Genomic DNA, 18,998 nt, shown 5'->3' on the forward strand with positions numbered 1-18,998 from the left:
CCATTTAGTAGCAAGTATGCCCCGTTTAACAGAGACTCACATTGGAAAGATAAGAGAGGTGCAGGCAGAGATTTACACTTGAAGGTTTGTGGATAACATTTTGTAGCACTATTGTAGCACCACTAAATGTACTTCAAAATTCAGTTTGTGACTAGGCCCCTGAGTATGCTGCAGTTTTGATAGTGATTTATCTGAAAGATCTGTATGGCTTGGTTCCAAATATCCAATCTTAAAAAGGAATAATGTGTTTAGTGCCATGGCTAAAAAAGTGACCGGTCTTCCAAATCCATCTTAAACTTAAATGAAAGAAATGAAAGAAATAAGCCTTTGTTAAAGCTGAACTTGAAAATTTGTTGACAAGTCTACATGTAGTAAAACTGCTAAATTTTTAATTGGACTCATGGACACAGGAGCCATGCTGAAAAATTAAAGCCAGCATGCTTTGACCCAATAGTGTACCTTTATCTTGGTTAGGACCATCTAATATTTTCTGGAATTAAGCACAAACAATCAACATTCATCCACCATAGGGTGAGCTCTAAAGAAAGGTCTGGTCACTCTCTTATGATTCAACATCACCTGAGAACCATCTACGTAAGACTCAGCCCTTGAATCAAGTAACCTAAAAGAGTCAGGTAAATGTTGATCATTGGGGAGTGGACCACCCCCGGTGGCAGGCCCCAAGCAATACATTTAACAGTGGATGGGCAAGCACTGAACTGGACAAACTGTATTATTTCTGACAAAAATGGTGGAACGCCAAGAAAATGCCTTGATTCAAACATGCATTTCAGGCAGCTGATCCAAGAGGACTTAATGCCTGACAGTGTCTAACTGCTATAACTGTGGCAGTATTATTGTTAAAGGTGACTCAGAAAAATCTTTAGACTCTACACATCATATTTTAGGTGAAGAGATTGTAATATTCCTTCCAGGGGCAAAGGTTAGCATTAATTAGCACATTTTAGAAGATCTCTCCATGACCTGGGGTCGGTGACAGGGTTGCTTGCCTTTAACATCAAAATTTGGGGCTCTGATGTGGTGGACGTGAATCTGGAGGACTTCAGCAGAAAGGAAAGTGGACTGGAGAATCTGGGTTTATACTGCGAGAGAGTGGGTTAGTCTTGTAGATGACTCTGAAACGATTTTCCCCAGGTACAGAGCTCCGTTTCAAATTTGGGGCATCCCCTATCTTTGAAGGCATTGCACTGTTAACTTTAATTGACATATCGCACGTGAATTTGTAAAGTTTTTATCTTTCTGACTCTGCACATTTAACCATTATTGAGATCCCGACTGGGAACAGTCTGCACTTATTCCACTTATTCCTTCTGGGCCGCCTTCATTGAATCTAGGGGTTTACAACGAAGTCTTTGCAAATATACCACACAAAACATGTATACACATTTGCGAGGATTATTGTGCAAATCTCATGTATGCAATCCTTCAGTTAAGCGAAACATTACTAAAATAACAGTCATTCATTACCTAAAACAAACTGAGCTCAAAAGTTTGTCTCTGTAATCTCTGAAAACCTGAATGAACAAAACCAACAAGTGCATTAAAAACATTCTGGCAATTCAAAGCCAAACTGAACTGAATCAAATGGAAAAATCCAAGGCTGCTGGATTTTTATGAAACTGAAAACAGTAATATAAAACCAATTCGTTTGTCTGTTGAAAATAGACAATCGATGTATGCATCGTTTACGATTCACGATTTACGATTACGAGGCGTTCCTTCATAAAAGCAAATACACCATGACGCGTCATTCATTGTTTCTGGATCACACTTTAGATGCACAAGGCTAGCACAGAGCTTAATGCGACCTCGCACAGTTCTTTTAAAATATGAAAACACTTCAGGAGTAAAAACTGAAGCTATTTTGAATCAAAACTTAATTAGTGTCTCATGGACGTGTGTATGATGAAAGCATGTAATTTTATTTTAAAGAAAATAACAGTCTGCTAAAAACATAGAGGTCTGAGGTGCCCAGGACAGAACTAAACGACAGGTAGCAGATAGTACATTCATATAAACAATGATACGGAGTTTATTTGCATGCTTTTAAGTGTGCTCTGTAAAATAAAACGTAGACAACTAAACATTGTCTATCTTACCAATGGATTTTGGAAAATTATCAGCTGACCACAATGCCCATATCATTCAATAAACAAACATTAAGGAACACTATGCTCAACACACGAGTTAACACACGGTGGAAACGTACGAATTCCGGGCCTGATTTAAGAAAAGTGGCAATGCACCTAGTGCAGCACCACTATTTTGCGCCCGCTAGCGCCCCCTAATACCACCGTGTGTGCGCCGCATCTTAGATACAGCGCACTAGGGCGGTAGTTTGGGAAACTACCGTCAGCATTTTTTACGCTAGTTCGGAGCTTTGCGGGACTAGCGTCAAAAATGTTGATGCTAATCCTGCAAAGCCGATTAACGCCCATTGTAATCAATTGTGTGCCTCCTTTTAATGCCTGCTCCCAGCAGGCATTAAAAGTGCTGAATAAGATGACGTAAATAAATCTCTTAGACACCAACTAAACTGAGTCTAACTATTCATCGGTAAATCACATATCAGTCATCACAAACATCTTCACAAGTCTTGTTGGTTTATCTTGTTCATCCATTTCTGTCTGGACCTCAGTGTTTGACCTGTGAATCATAGACGTCCACCAGAGGACACTACCATGTGCCTCAACCCGCAAAACAAATAAGGATTACATTTATAATGGGGTTCTCCTAAGGTTCACATCACCAGCAGCTTGAAAACAAACTAAGAGGTTTAAAGGTCAATCCATAATTTTCAAAGAGCCTTACAGTCTAGCCCGGGTGTTTTCACCAGTAGCGCTACCTCCAACATGGCAAGAGCACTTTTGGCAAACATATAAGACCATTTTGGCCATCATGTCATGGCTGCCAAGTAGACCATTTTTTGTTTTACAGAAATAAACACCATGTACAGAAAAGCAATGCACCTGATGCAGATGGTCTCCCGTCAATATTAAAACAATGCAAATATACTATAAGGCAATGCATAAAAAAGACCCTGAGCTTTCTAAAATGCTACTGTCAGTGTCCTGAATCCAATAATATTGCATCCTAACAAACCTGCCTGTTGTATTTTAATTTGTTTACAAGGGCCATATTTAGAGTTTGCCAGACAGCATTCTCTGTCACAAACATGACAGATTACCCTGTACACAAAGGTTTCCCATCGGAGGGAGTCCCTGTTGGCTCCATCATTTGAATGCTTCCTCCTATTGCCCGATGGAGTAGGAGTCTTGGGAGGAAGGGTATTACACCGCCTGTCCTATTTAGGATGAACAGTGCTGTTCTTTTCTTCTGTCTCTCACCACCAAGCATAACCTGGCACTGAGGGACAGAAGAAAATACATAGCGGGTCATTATGAGTGTGGCGTTTTTACAACAGTGATCGTAACCTGCCGATTACAAACTTGTTCTCTGACAACCTTTACATGGCGGTAACACAGCCATGAAAAGGCTGGAAGAGAACAGGTGCAGGGGGCCACAGGGGGGTGCCTGCACTGCCCATGCACTTGGCATTGTGCGTGTAGGCCCCCCGCCCAACACCATTGTAATGTTCACTGTCTGCTTTGAGACAGATATCAAATGCAATTAACTGCTGTCACTCACTCTCCACACCTGGAGTAGTAGTTTGCACAGGTTTGGATGAAGGACACCACGGAGATCCTTTCAAAACAGGAGCCTGCAACAAAAAGTATTGTTGGTTGAGGGGGGTGGAAGCCCCACTCAGGCAACCACCACAATCCTTGTCAGAATGAACCACAAAAGTCACTAAATTAACGTGTGCTTAACTCTCTAGTAGCTTGGCCCAAAGCAGTCAGGCTTAACTTTGAGGCACTGTTTAAGAATTTATGTAGCATTCAAGAATAATAAAGTGAAAATATAACACAAGAAAAATTCGACCACAATTTAGAATAATAGAGTAAAATTTAAATACAATGTGACTAAAACGTCAAACATCAAATTAATAGAACAAGAGATGTGCAATCTTAAAGGTAAAACAGTGAAAATAGTGCAAAGAAGCAGATGGTGCTAATTGATGGCATTTGACCACGCTAGACCAAGACAAGCTCACAAGTTGAGATTGACCACAAGGTAGTGCAGGCTGGGGACCAAGTTAGAGCCACTGAAAAAGGTTACCTTCTCAAAGTCTAGAGTAAAGAGTTCAAAACTTCAGGATTTGTAGGAGGAGTTCAGCTGATACCAGCCAGGAGTCCAGATCCTGTGGAGGCACCTCTTTGGAATTAGGAACTCATTCCAGCAGAGACTAGCAGGGCTCAAGTAGGTCCTGTTGCTGGTTCAGGCAGGCCAGTTGCAGCAGAACAGCTGGGCAGTTGCAGAGAGGCCTCTAGGGCTTGCTGCGTCCACATTGCACAAAACAGAAGGTCAGACAACTGACCCTTGGAATCAACGAGGTTAGCCTGGGATGAGGGGAGCAGGCCCAGTCTTCCTTTTTAGAGAACAGGGCATTCTTCAAGCAGCAGGGCAGTCCTCTGAAGAAAGCTTCAAGCAGCAGAGCAGTCCACCGGTAGCAGCTGGGCTGCCTTCTGAAGAACAAGGCAGGCCTCAGGCCTCTTCTGTAATGTCCCCTGGTCCAGGAGTGTGCTGCGTGGCTCAGGAGGTCCAAAATGTATACATGGTGTTACCATCTGAAGTGGGGGAAATGTCTAATCCACCCCCACATCTGGTTCCAGAAAGTACCTTCCTCCCCTTTTTTTTCCCTGCCTAGACTCCAAGTGATCCAGGGTGACAATAGGCTGATATCAAGTTCCTTTGTGAGTAAATTGGAGGAAGCCATTTGAAATGTACTGGGAGTGGGGCAGGAAACAGCTCCACCACTCCCATTCTGGAAGGATCGCCCTCTCCCAGCTACACCCAGATAACATTGTTTGCTGTCTGTGCCCAATATACATTCCTTCTGGGGGGCTTAGCCATTAATTAGGCAGCGGGTGTGGCCAAGATGGCACCCGTGACGGACGTTTGTTAAAGGAGCTCTGTGCTGGGACCATCAACTATCCTGATTATAGGGGCAGGTGGGACCCGCTGCCGAAGGCTAATCGGCGTGTCCGGGGTGTCCCAATGTGACCCGGATGGCGCACACTAAACTCCACTCGAGCTGGAAGTGGCGTGGCGGGTGGTGCCGCATTGGCTTCCTTCGCTGACGGCAGCGTGCTGTGATCCCAGGCCTCCGCCGCACGGAAGGGAGCCGTTGAGATGAAGGACAGAAGGACCCCGGCCCTGATGGGCGACCGGAGCACCCAGTGACAAGGGCAACGTTGCCGAGGCTGCAGAGTGTGGTCCCAACCAGGCCGGAGGCAGGAGCCAATGCACAGCATGTCCCGGTCGCTCAAAGGCCTAGAGTGGGCCATGTGGCATCACATCAGCTATCCTAACTGATGGTCTTGATGGGCAGCTGGAGCGATCGTTGATGGTGGTGACGCTGCCGAGACCGCTGAGAGGGCCTGGCAGTATCTGGAGGCGAATACGTTGTAGTGGGACACATTGAATGACAGGGCGTTCCCACTTGCTGCAGCTTGTCAGAACATCCGGAGGACATAATGCAGAGATGGGAACACCGCTGATGCCTGTGACAACTGGGGATTATGGGGGTGAGTGAGAAGAACCTACAGGGACTGAACAGAGGAGAAGTACCTACCATAAGACATTGAAACACCTAGTGGGGGCACTAGATTCCCGATCAAGAGTCCCCTCCACACAGCAAGAATTAATAGAGCTGGGGCATGGCTCAAGGGGTATATACCTCCCCCTGAGATATTTGGTCACCGGCCTGCTCGAGTGGGGCACTGGGGCCCTGTCCTAAGGTTGATCCTTCTTGATAGAAGTCTGGGTGGTGTGACACAGACAGCGGGCCTCTTCTCAATGCAGTCCTGTGTCTCGTGGTCCGAGTGCTGGTTCCCTGACTCATGCCCTCAACCTCGTGGGGGCATTTGCGCTCATTCCCCGTAGCGCTGGAGAGAACTGTAAGATAACGAACGGTGCTGCCATACGGGCTTATCGACAGGGAGCCTCTGACTAGCACTGGGCCACTGTGCTGGGTGCAGCCCCCTCTCCTGCATCATAGACCGGGAGTGTGGTCTCTCCCCGTGACAGTACCTGATCTCCGTGATTCTGTGGATCAAGCCACATGGACACCATCACTCCCCTCCCCTGAGGTGCTATGGGGAAGACATGTCTTAATAAAGCTGCGGTTGGTTGCGGTGGCATCGGGGGATGCTTCTCCCCCAGAGCCGCCCCTGCAACTAGACAACTTCTGACTTCTTAAATCTACACTCATAATCATTCCAAACAGTTTGAGAAGATCCTACATGCCATACTTGACACCAAAACCTCTCTTGAAGCAAAAATGAACTCGGTGTCTTTGGATATGAACCTTCTACGAGCGGAACACAGCAAGCTGGTGGACAGGGTCAGCCTGACAGAATTAGCCATGCAAACTGTGTCACCAACTGTCAAAGAGCTGCAATCTAAAATCTCGATTATGCAAGAAAAGATCTCCTCTCTGCATTGCAGGGGGGAAGACGCGGAGGAGAGCTTGTGGTGCAACAATATCTGATTTATTGGTTTCCCCGAGAGATCAGAACTCCCCTGTGCCTATCTATTCCTGGAGGAATGGCTTATGACTATGGTGCTGAAGGACAGGATACCTCCTTTGTTTTCAGTGGAATGAGCACATTGTGTCCCGGGACACCCCCTTAAGCGGGAGTGCCACCACACACACTTATTGCCTGACTACTAAACTTCCAAGACCAGGATCTTGTTCTCCAATTGTTTTGCATAAAGGGCCCATGGCACTTCAAAAATGCTGTCATCTCGGCCTACTCAGACATCACCATGGAGGTGCAGTGAAGGCGCGGCTCCTACATGAAAGTTAAACAACAGCTACGTGAACTCCAAATCAAATATGCTCTCCTCTTCCTGGCGAAACTTAAAGTTGTGGATGGTGAAAACTCACATATCTTCCAGACAGTGGAGGACGTGTGCACCTGGCTACACTCCAAAGGCCTCGCTGCGAACACCGAGAACTAGGAGGGGGAAGGCACATGGGTGACACCTAAACCTAAATGACGCCAATGGAGAATGCCACGCACACAGCCTGACTGGGACCAGGTGGCAGCAGTAGAGGCCCGGGCGATTGAGACAGTGCTGTTACATCAAGCCAACTCATTCACTATCCTGTGATCAAATACCCTGGGAGATTCTGGCTCAGAGGTCAGAGAATCAGAGATCTCCTCGACCTGCAGCACTGGAGTTCTCCACGTTACGCCCAGGTCCACTGATGATCTTATATGACCTCCCCCTCTTAAAAAATGAGACACTACTGCTGCACTGCTTCCATGCATCTATGACACAGTCATGGGAGTAATAGACGGGAACAATCATCTGGCGCCTTCCCTTCAAGTTTTAGGCCCATGTGAAGAGTCCTGAGCTCTACTCACATGTCACGCTCTCATACCATACCTACTTGGACAAGTTCCTTCGCACATTTTTGTCCCTCATGTTGTTGTGCTGATGTTTATATTCAATGGGCGACCTGCCACGAGGTTCCTGCCCCAGAGAGAATGTTATTGCATTGGGGTGTTATTTGTTTGATTGGTCTGTATTGCTCTAGAACGTATTGCTGGATACAGAAATTTTATTTTATGTCCCTGACACGTCTGCTGTGGGGGATCTGAGAAGGTCTTCTTCAAATGGCGGGAGAGATGCAGGGCAAGGGGGGGGGGCTGGCTTCCTGAAGACCTCTCCCCTATATAACATGGCAGGGATGGTGACTGACAACTTACCCCTAGAACGTGCTTCACAATATCATGTTATGACATGGAATGTACGGGGCATGGCATCCCCCACCAAACGCTACAGGGTGTACTCATACCTCAAACACAGACATGTACATCTAGCATTGCTTCAGGAGACACACCTTACGGCTTTGGAGCTGGATGGTCTCTGGGCGAGTTGGCGAGGACAAACACATGGTACTATTACATCTGCGTATGCATGAGGGTACTTATTTGGATAGCTCCGAGAGTCCCCTTTGCACTTACCACCCAGAGAGTAGACATGGACGGATGGTATGTTATAATAGAAGGACTGTTAGACAGCGCTCCTCTCAACCTAGCAGCGATATATGCACCCAATGTTAATCAAGCAAGCTTCTTAGATCTTCTTACTCCTGTGCTCTTTCGAAACCCATGACTCCCAGCAATATGAGGGAGAGATTTCAATTGTGTCTCAGACCCGCTCCTAGATCACCTCTTACCCCACTCTACCCTCCACCACGAGCATCCGTACCTCCTGGCATTTTAATCAGTGAAGCACACATACACATCTATATGACGTATGGTGCCTGGGTCACCCACATGACCGTGAGTATTCTTTCTACTCATCGGTTCATGATTTACACACCAGGACTGATATCCTTTTCTGCACTGACCAAACTGGCCCTCTCATGACTCATAATATCTATCACAAATGTACTCGGACCATAGTCCATTGGTGTCGACCCTGAACTGGGGCCAACAATGCCCCGCCATTCCTACCCGGCAACTCCAGCCAGAGGCCCTTTCGGACCCGCCTTTCAGCGACGCACTGTCACAATGCATCCAACTGTTTTTTTAAGCGAATGCTGGATCCGCTTCTTCCCGAGCTATGGAGTGGTGATCTGTGGCCACTGCATGGCGGCCCATTGGGGTATTCGACAGCAGTTGGTGTGGGATCTCTCCAATGTGGAACGCGATTTAAGACAGATGGAGACACAGGTTGCAAACCAACTAGAGCCATCCTCTTGACTTCGCCAGCAACGCACACATCAAAATGAGGTGAAATCCACCTTTAGCCGCCATGATTACCATAAACGGGTGGCTATGCAACATGCCCATTGAGATCGCTCAGGTAAATTACTTGCCTGGCTTCCCCGGGAGGAACACTGTAGTGCTCCTGCTATGACGATTTGCCTGGCTGATGACACGGTAGTCACCTTACAGGCAGCAATTAATGATACATTCCGGAATTACTATTGGGGACTATATTCGTGACCTGTAGTCTCACACCTGAAATGTATGTGGGAGTTTTAGTAGGGGGCGTCTCTACCCAAACTCTCAACCAACCAACAAGACAATATTGAGAAACCCATTCACAATGATGAAATCTGTGTTGCCTTATCCCAAATTTGCCAAAACACTGGGCACAGATGGCCTACCGATTGAGTACTATGCTATCTTTTCAACTGATGTGACAGAGCGACTCTCTGGGGTATTCCAGGAGACACTTGATCGGGGTCGCCTACTGGACTCACTACGTGAGGCCTTAATAGTGGTATCACCTAAACCGGGACACGACTCCACGGATGTTAAGTTGTACCGTCCCCTTTCATTTTTTAATCTTGATTACAAGGTACTAGAGAAGGTCTTGGCGAACCGAATACTTCCTGAAATACATAAATTGGTACATACTGATCAATTGGGCTTTATACCGGGCCATAGCACTTTCCTCAACATAGGACGCCTGTTGCGGTTAATACACTGTGCCCCACCAGACGCCCTTGACCAGGTGGCGGTGTCACTAGACATTGAGAAAGCCTTTGACACCTTAGGTTGGGATTTCCTCTTCTTGACCCTCAAAGCTACGGGATATGGGCCTCAATTTCTGCTATGGGTTCACACATTGTAGGTAGAACCGTTGGCTAGAGTAAAAGCAGGCCAAGTGATATCAGAAACCTTCGGTGTCCAAAGAGGGGCACGTCAGGGGTGTCCGTTGTTACCGCTTCTCTTTGCTTTGGCAATGGAACCCCTTGCCTGTCACTTGCGTGAGTGTGTTGGGGCTTGGGGAGTCCCAGAATTGGGCTATCATCATGTCATTTCTTTGTATGCGGACAATGCCCTCATCTGTCTTCGAGCTGTGAGGGCCACACTCCCTGACTGTATGTAACTTCCAGAAACTTTTGGGGATGTCTCTGGATTACGGGTAAACTGGCCCAAATAATGCCTGTTCCCGCTAGCACCACACTCTCCCTCTAATAGGGGCGTCGTGACTGATACAAGCCTCCAGTGGAGCTATGACTCCTTTAAGTACCTGGGAGTTACCATTTACCACACAGCTCAGTACCTTCGCAAGGGTAATCTGGATCAAGTGGTTGCGAGTATCCGTAGCTCTCTCCCATTATGGTGGTGTTGCCTCAGACTCCAGTTGGTTGGGTGGCGGTATCTAAGATGCTGATCCTACCCAGATTGCTTTACTTTTTGCAGCACTACCCATAGTGATGCCACAAGCCTTCTTTTGGATGCTCTACGGTGTGTTTCTTGAACTTATCTGAGGTGACGGATGCTGTAGGATGGCCCTGCCCAAGCTCCAGAGTCCAATGACAGGGGGCGGGCTGGGAGGCCCAAATTTTGAATTGTATTTTGCCGTAGCACAATTGCAATGGCTGTTGGCCTGGTTATCTTCGACCAGCTGCCCAGAACTGCCCTCTGTCCAGGTGAGATTAGGGAGAGTTAAGTTGTACACTTGGCTATCGATTCACTTGGTCCTTACCAACAAGTTTCACAAAAGATGAGAGTGGCTCACACATGCTGACGCCACTTTGTACATTCTAAAGGCCCCCACATTCCATTCTCAGACAGAAACTTGAGGAGAGCACAGTGATTTTGGCCTGGTGGCCGAGGGATGAGAGGTGACAAAGAACAAAAACGAGTTCAACCTTAGGTTAACCACAGACTTTCCAATAAGCAATGGCCTCTGTGATTGCAATGGACACCTCCACTTCCTGAAAAAAAAAGATGTCTTCTGTGCCTAACCTTTCATTCCCACACTCAGCTGTTAGTAAGATTCATACTAATGACTGTGATGCCTCTCTATGTCGCCTCCCTGGAAAGTAGAAATAAAGAAATATAGATGGATCCCACACTTGGAAAAATCAACTTGTATCAATGATTGACAAATGATGATTGTTGTGAAATGATAAAAGGGGTAAATTTCATTTTTAATTCTGGGTGATCATTCTGGATGAAAGCGTCCATGTGTTGCTTGATTGGATTTTAGCTGACTGCAATCCAGCATCTGATGGTTCTTGACATATCTCAATTCACCTTGACTAGACTAACGCTCAATTTGTTTTTCTTTTATTGTTTAATAGGTCTGGCTCTTTTTGGAAGAAATCAAATCTGCAAGTCCTGTCATAAAATCCTGCAGAGGGAACAATCTTTTTCTAATTCTATAGGTAAAAAGACTCAAAGAGGCTTATTGTACTGGATGGAAAGAGCTGAGGGACAGATGTTCAAAGCTTTTTGCACGTCGCAATAGAGAATTTCGCTGTTTGCAACGTGCAAAAAGCACATCGCGATGCCCAATCCCCGTTTTGTGAGTCGGTAACCTGGTTTCCTACTCGCAAAACGGGACTGCGAATCACAATTAGGAAGGGGTGTTCCCCTTCCTAATTGCGAGTCGCAGCGCAATGCTGTATTTTTTTGTGACCGTGAACGCGGTGGCAAAGCAATCGCAGTTACCACCAGTGTCACACTCGTGGTAACCCATTCGCAAAGGGAAGAGTTCCCCATGGGAACCCTTCCCATTTGTGAATGCCATGAAAAACATTTCTTTGAAAAAATTAAACGAAAACGTTTCATTTTTTAATATTGTAATGTATCTCATTTTCCTTTAAGGAAAACAGGCTGCATTACAAAAAAAAAAACTGCTTTACTTAAAAGCAGTCACAGACATGGTGGTCTGCTGTCCCCAGCAGGCCACCATCCCTGTGAGTGCCGCCATTCGCAAGGGGGTCGCAAATTGCGACCCACCTCATTAGTATTAATGAGGCGGGCCTTTGCGACCCCCGTGCGAGTCGCGGATGGTGTCAGGGACACCATCCTACATTCTGGATTGCGACTCGCAAACCAGATTTTTACTACATCTGGCCCAAATTTCTTTAGAATAACGCAGGCCATTAGCTCAAGTGGCAATTGCTATGTGTTTATAATGTTGTGGATGTGGCTAATCTTTGTTATTGTTTTGGTGATCAATCATTCAGGTTACAGGCAGCTAGAATGGAACTAAATTGATAATTTGTTAATAGTTTGCAAGCTTATGCTCTGCACTCTAACTCCACATATCATGTTCACCACAACTCTCAAATATTGCCATTTTATTTCCTCATTCCAAAGGCCTTCTCTTCCACAAGGAACCTCCATTGCACCCCTGTATTGTCATTCAGCTGTGCACAATTTTCATATAGCATCCCTTTTTCTTATTTTTATTATAAATATTTTGGAACTGTGCATCCTTCCTACTTTGCATTCCAGCCTTGGTAACCATTATCTAATTTAAGAGACAGGGGATGCTGTATGACTACGTTAACTTAACTGTCATCTTCTTTCCATGACAGATGTGCATTGTTAATGGAGTTGCTGAATGTAGTCTCTGTCTCTCTGCTAGCTTTCCCTTAATTTTCCCTGCTCATTTATTCTCCAATTCCCTAACCACCTTCTCCAGTATTTAAATCTATTGTGCTGTAGTCTGTTTCCAGTATCAACAGAGCCCAGAAAATGCAAATGCTCACACACACTCCCTTACCCTGGTGGTGTGAGTTCATGGTGCAGAAAATTAACTATATTAATACTCAATGGTAGACCAAGGATGGGTATTGCATACTTTCTTTACAATCTGGGCCCCACAAAGAATATACCTGCCACAGTAACCTCCTCCAGACTTGAATGTTGGCTTTTAATATCTATAACACTCAAGTTAGCAAATGATTCTGGTCAATGTTGATTTATGCTGGTCTATGTCTTGGAATTTTCAGTCACTCTGTTTTCTTTTAATTTCATTTTGCAGAATACTCTTGTTATTAATACTTTTGCTGCAGGTTTTTGCAGACACAGAAGCCATTACTCATGCTCCGCTCAGAATAGGAACCTTGTGTTTCCTTTGACGTTTTCCCTGTTTGGGTCTGGAAGAGCCTCCGCCAACTGCTACTCAAAGGTATTGAAGGAGGTGACGGACAATACATTCCTGCTCAAGTAAGAACTAAAGGAGGGAGTGGTTGTGTTTGGTTTTGGAAGGCAGATTAATGTGACATCTATTCAGTGGATAGTAAGTATTCTCTAGATGTGACTGCAGAGGGAAGGATGGTACACAGCTCCTACGGATGGGGATTCGGAGTGTTCAAGTGACATCAAGTGATTAAGTTCGGTGCATAGACTGGGCCTGGTCAGTTTTCCTACACTGTTCAGGGTTAGCACCAAAATGTTGGTGCTAACCCTGAATAATACATAGGGTCCTATTGAAAAAAATGGCATGTTTGCTTTTAACGCCTGCCCTGAGCAGGTGTTACAAATGCAGAAAAAATGATCCAAATAAATCTTTCAGATTTCTTAGTGACATTTTTTGGCCCCCCTACAGGGGAAAGCCCCCTTGCATACATTATGCCTGGCGCAGGCATAATGTGGCGCAAGGGGTTACAATGTGGCGCAATGCATGCACCACTTTGTAAATCTGGCACAGCGATTTTGGCCTCGTTGGGCCACATTAACATTGAAAGAAAATGACACTAATGTGGCACTAGGAGGTGCTAGGGGCTCTTGAATGTGCCCCTGGGTGTATTAACTTTACCCCAGACCTACTGACAATGCCAGGATTTGTACAGTATAAAGACTTGTTCCATATCTTGCCACCCTCTAGAGCAGTGGTGTCCCTAGAAGTGATTGTTTTGGAACTAAAACTGCATGGGCAATAATAAAGATGTATTTTTTTGGCTTGAGTACTTGAGATAGGAAATAGATGTGTCAAAGATCACACACAATGTCAGCTGTGAGCTGGGGCCCAAGCCCTGTATTTGGAATGTGAAAGTGCATAAACATACAGATGACATCAAAAGGCAAAATAAGGCATGATGGATACCAAATCCTAAAAAACTAAATCAGCATTTCTCACTAGCAGTAGCATCGCCAGCTAGCTCAAAACTAAAGATCATGAAGTTTGGGATCCGGTTCTTTCTCTACTCCTTAAAAACAGGCTCCTATTCAGAAGTATATTTTAGTGGGGATTTGCCCCCTACTAAAGAGAACAATATAAAAGGCATCCTATATGGGGATTGCTTATAGAACTGTTGAAAACAAATGGCACTTAATAGCAAGATACCATAGAATGCAATGCATGTTTTGGTGTTGCAAACTATCATTATAACCCTAATAATTACTAGGGAAAGTATCACAAAATTGCAAAACGGCACAGTGAAAAGTAACAATTCTTAAAATTGCAGAACAAACTGCAAGGGTAATTTACCTCCAAGGATTTTCAGGTAAATTGGTGGAAAATTGTAGATTTTAAAAAACACCAGAAGTTGACAGAATTGAAGTTCAGATGTATGGAGCTATGGGTATCTTTCGAAGACACATTTTAGGAAAAATTATGCAATAGTCTAACAAGAATATTAAACCTGTAACTTTGGTGACATCATCATATAATTGAATTACCGTTTTAAAAGAGACTTCATGTGACCGCCATAGATGTTTTGACCATTTATGCCAAATGTGGTTCTTTAATGTACATTGGGCAGGATAACTGGTCAAAACAGGATAGATTACAAACAAGTTTACCCAGGTTTTGAAACCACTGTCCCCAACTGAATGTATGAGAAATAGGTCACAAACCGTGCACATATGAACATCAATGAAAACTGAATGATATTGAAGACAGTTTTAAAGCTATGGTAACGAAGACACGGACACAAGCATAGCACAGTGACACAGTGCACTCACAGACATGCGCACATGCATGTGTTTGTTATGATAATAATCAGTCAGGCCTAGATCAGATGTGCCTGGTCCGTGAATGTGGGACCCTTGAAGGACAGCAAACAGTGGTATAGCGAGAAAAGGTAGGTGTGGGGTTTTGGATATTAAATGTAAGTTTTTGTAGACTACTTCGAGTTTGCTGGCTACACCTCCATCTCCAGTCATAGGGCTAAAGACAGCAAACTCACCCTCCATTGAAAGTCCTCGCCTCTTTGGCTGAGTGGCAGTGCCGCCTTTTGAGTCGAAGTTCCTGCTCTTTTTCGTGTATTCTTCGTGCAGCACTTCCACTTGGCTGAGTGAAAAAACGTCCCAGCCATCCAGAAGATAAAAATAACACCTTCTCTTTTTAGAGTTGTACTCTCTAGACAGCTGGATGGAGGCACTTCATGTGCCTGATTAGAGCCTCCTTGTATTGCACTGTACCTGAAGAAAGTAAAGGAATGTTCTGCTAGTGTTCTAAGTTGAGACTATGGGGGTTATTCTAACTTTGGAGGAGGTGTTAATCCGTCCCAAAAGTGACGGAAAAGTGACGGATTTACCACCAGCCGTATTACGAGTCCATTATATCCTATGGAACTCGTAATACGGCTGGTGGTATATCCGTCACTTTACTGTCACTTTTGGGACGGATTAACACTCCTCCAAAGTTAGAATAACCCCCTATATTCTCTGGGATCTCATCTTCGCTGACGGCGAGACCCGGGTCATTAGTGGTAGGGCATTTTGGTTTCAGAAAATGATTGACTATTTAAGCGACACATACTCCAAAATCAGTCTTGCTGCCACCACACTCCTACCAGCCTTTCTGCTATATTGTTCATCAACAGTGCTGCCACTTCTCAGCAGAGATAACTTAGGCCCATATTTATACTTTTCGACGCAAACCAGCGCCAGCGCAGGTTTGCGTCAAAAAGTTTACTGCTGGCTAACATCATTCCAATGCGCCAGTCGGGCGCCTTATTTATGGAATGACGTTAGCCGACGCTGCGGCCTGGTTTGCGTCAAAATAAATGACTCAAACCGGGCAGCGCAGGCGTAGGAAAGAATGTGGGTTGTCCGTCAAAGAATGGTGCAAGTCAGGTTAGAGTCAAAAATCTTGACTCTAACCTGACTTACGCCATTTTTTGACGCACAACCCCCATTGAAATGACTCCTGTCTTAGCAAAGACAGGAGTCATGCCCCCCTAGCCAATGGCCATGCCCAGGGGACTTCTGCCCCCTGGGCATGGCCATTGGGCACAGTGGCAAGTAGGGGGGGCCAAGTTAGGCCCCCCTATGCACCTAACAAATAAAATGTATACTTACCTCTACTTACCTGTACTTACCTGGGATGGGTCCCCCATGCATGGGTGTTCTTCAAGAGTGGACGAGGGTGGCAGGGGGTGTCCCTGGGTGCAGGGAAGGGCACCTGTCGACTGCTTCCATGGTCGGAGACCATGGAGATGAGCCCATGGGCACCTCAACGCCTTCCCTGACCCATTTTTTAAGGCACGCCCCCTCCTGTGCGTCAAAATGATATTGGGAGGATAAATGAGGTGCAGATGCCTTAAAGTCATTTTTTCCATGGACACCCCTACCTTGCATATCATTAGCGCAAGGTAGGTTTTCATGTCCAAAAAATGACTCAAACTCCATAACAAAAAAATGACGCAAATCCGGCGCAAACAGGGTATACATATGCCCCTTAGTTTTATAGGGCAGTGCTAGCACTTCTCAGCATGGCTGTTTATTATTATTTATTAGATAGTGCCAACACCTTTTAGTAGGAATTTCATTCCTCAATTGGAAAGCATCAGAACCTCTCAACAAGAATGCTATAAATTATATAACAGTGCAAACATGGTACTTTACTAAGCCGGGAAGCCTTCTAAAAAGGATAGTCATACACTGTTGGAACTGTCAGCCTTTCAATGGTCTCCCCCTAAAATGTTTTATCTTCACCCTCCTGTCGTTGCTGGATTCATTTTTGTTGGCCTTAAGACTGTGTGCAATTTACCACCGCTAAACAGTGCTAAAGTGATTGTGAACATGCCCTAAAACAGGGTGAAATTGGTTTACCCTTGACTGGCATATTTAATTTACTTATCAGCCTCTAGTAAATTGATATACCATATACCTAGGGCCAGTAAATTAAATGCTACCAGCGGGCCTGCAGCACCTATTGTGCTATCCACTTAAGTAACCCCTTGAACTTCATCTACATCTGCCATTGCACCCTGAATGCATGTTTAAACTCTCAATTCAACTTGGTAAAATAACCCCTTTTGACAAGTTTTAAACGCCCCTATTTAGGTTGAGCATAGCAGCGCGCATGTGCTGCTTTTCAGTCAGATGCAATCTATTCTGTGGGCTTTAACCACACCCATCTCACGCCTATCACTTTCATTCATTCCTGGTCCTGCCTTTCAAAAATCCCTTGATGTCTTTGGTAAATGCTTTGCATTTGTCCCATTTTGAGGCTGTTTTGTTATTGCCTTGGAGACTGACCTGTTACATGGATTATCGCAGGATCGGCCAGAGAGCTTAGTGTCAGCGCACTATTTTTCCTTTTGCCTTTCCGCTTCACTCATGGCGTTATGTTGCTTCTTCATCTTCCTTGGTTTTGGGCATCTTGCTGTTTTTTTTAGATGTCTGCTGGATCTTCTTTCTTTTTTTTGCAGTTTTATATAGACCGAACTTGATACAAAGGTGTAACAGAGCTTTAGATAAGCACCAGTTACATTACACAAAAACACATAAATTTTTGGTACCAATGGGAGATTAAGTGATTTTCCCAGAACCAGGACTCGAATTGTGTTCCCCAGCTCCAAAGTCAGCAGCTCTGGCCCTTACACCGCATCCTCTTTCCTAGGGTTTTTTGTCTGGTGTGTGTCGGGGCAGTCTGTGAAGAACTCATTTTTTTATATAGTGCCTTTTAATATAGGTTCTGCTATGACATAGCACTTCAAATCAGGTACCATTCTTAACAAAATCGCTATAATTCATTTGCATCAACCTGGTAGAAATGAAAAGGTGAAAAAGCTATGTCAAGATTGTAATATGTGACATTATCGTTCTGTTAAGACCTCTGCAGTGGTCCAACTCACTTGAGTACAGTTTAACACTAGGTAATCGCATGTGTTCTTAATAACCTCCGGAGGGTCTCCAACCAAGTACATTGGTTAGTCCTAGGCAAGAAAATGGAGAAAGGTGTTGTCTCCAAATTGGTGGAAAAGGAGTCGTGACTCCAGACCCAAGCACTTCACGGTCTCAAGCTTGATAGCAAAAAACAACTAGCCTTTGGATGTAAATTGGGCCTCTTCATATAGAATTCAGTCAGCATCAAGTCGATACAAAGGTATTACTACACTTTACATGAGCACCGGGTACATTAAACAAGAACACATTCATTTTTGGTAGCAAGGGGAGATTAAGGGGGTGATTCTGACCTCGGTGGTAAAATGCCCTTACCGCCGGTCAGAAGACCGCCATAACACCGCCGCGGCCGCGGTCAACCGCCACGGTCATTCTGACCCATAACGGCCAAACCTCCAAAAATCCGTCCTCCACTGCAGCCCGCCACATCGGCGGGCAGCGATAAACTGGAGATGACCAAACCTCCACCGTCACGCCAACAGAAATACGCCCATGCCATTACGACCCACCAATCCACACGGCGGTCATTCAAACGCGGTATTCCATTGGCGGTACACACCGCCGCGGTCAGAATACACACACATCACCAAAACACAGCCACATTGGACAATTTGAAAAACACACACCTGATACACATACACACACCACTCCCACACAATCAACCAACTATAAAACACACACCCACATCACCCACAAACCCCTGCGACCCCAAATACTGAGAGAAGGAGAGAGAGACACAGCAGACAATCCAAAGCAAGACACACTGAGGCACACTACACCATCACACACACCACATAGTAGCACAAAGCACCACTCACCAACACACTCCTCATCACATACACCACCCCACACCTCACCCACACCACCCCATGGCACCCCAAAGGCATCCACGCTTTTCGGACCAAGAACTCCGGGTCATGGTGGAGGAAATCCTAAGAGTGGAACCCCAGCTCTTCGGCTCGCAGGTGCAGCACACCAGTATAGCCAGGAAGGCGGAGCTAT

Source organism: Pleurodeles waltl, chromosome 10, assembly GCF_031143425.1.
Source record: "Pleurodeles waltl isolate 20211129_DDA chromosome 10, aPleWal1.hap1.20221129, whole genome shotgun sequence".
Classification (NCBI taxonomy): Eukaryota; Metazoa; Chordata; class Amphibia; order Caudata; family Salamandridae; genus Pleurodeles; species Pleurodeles waltl.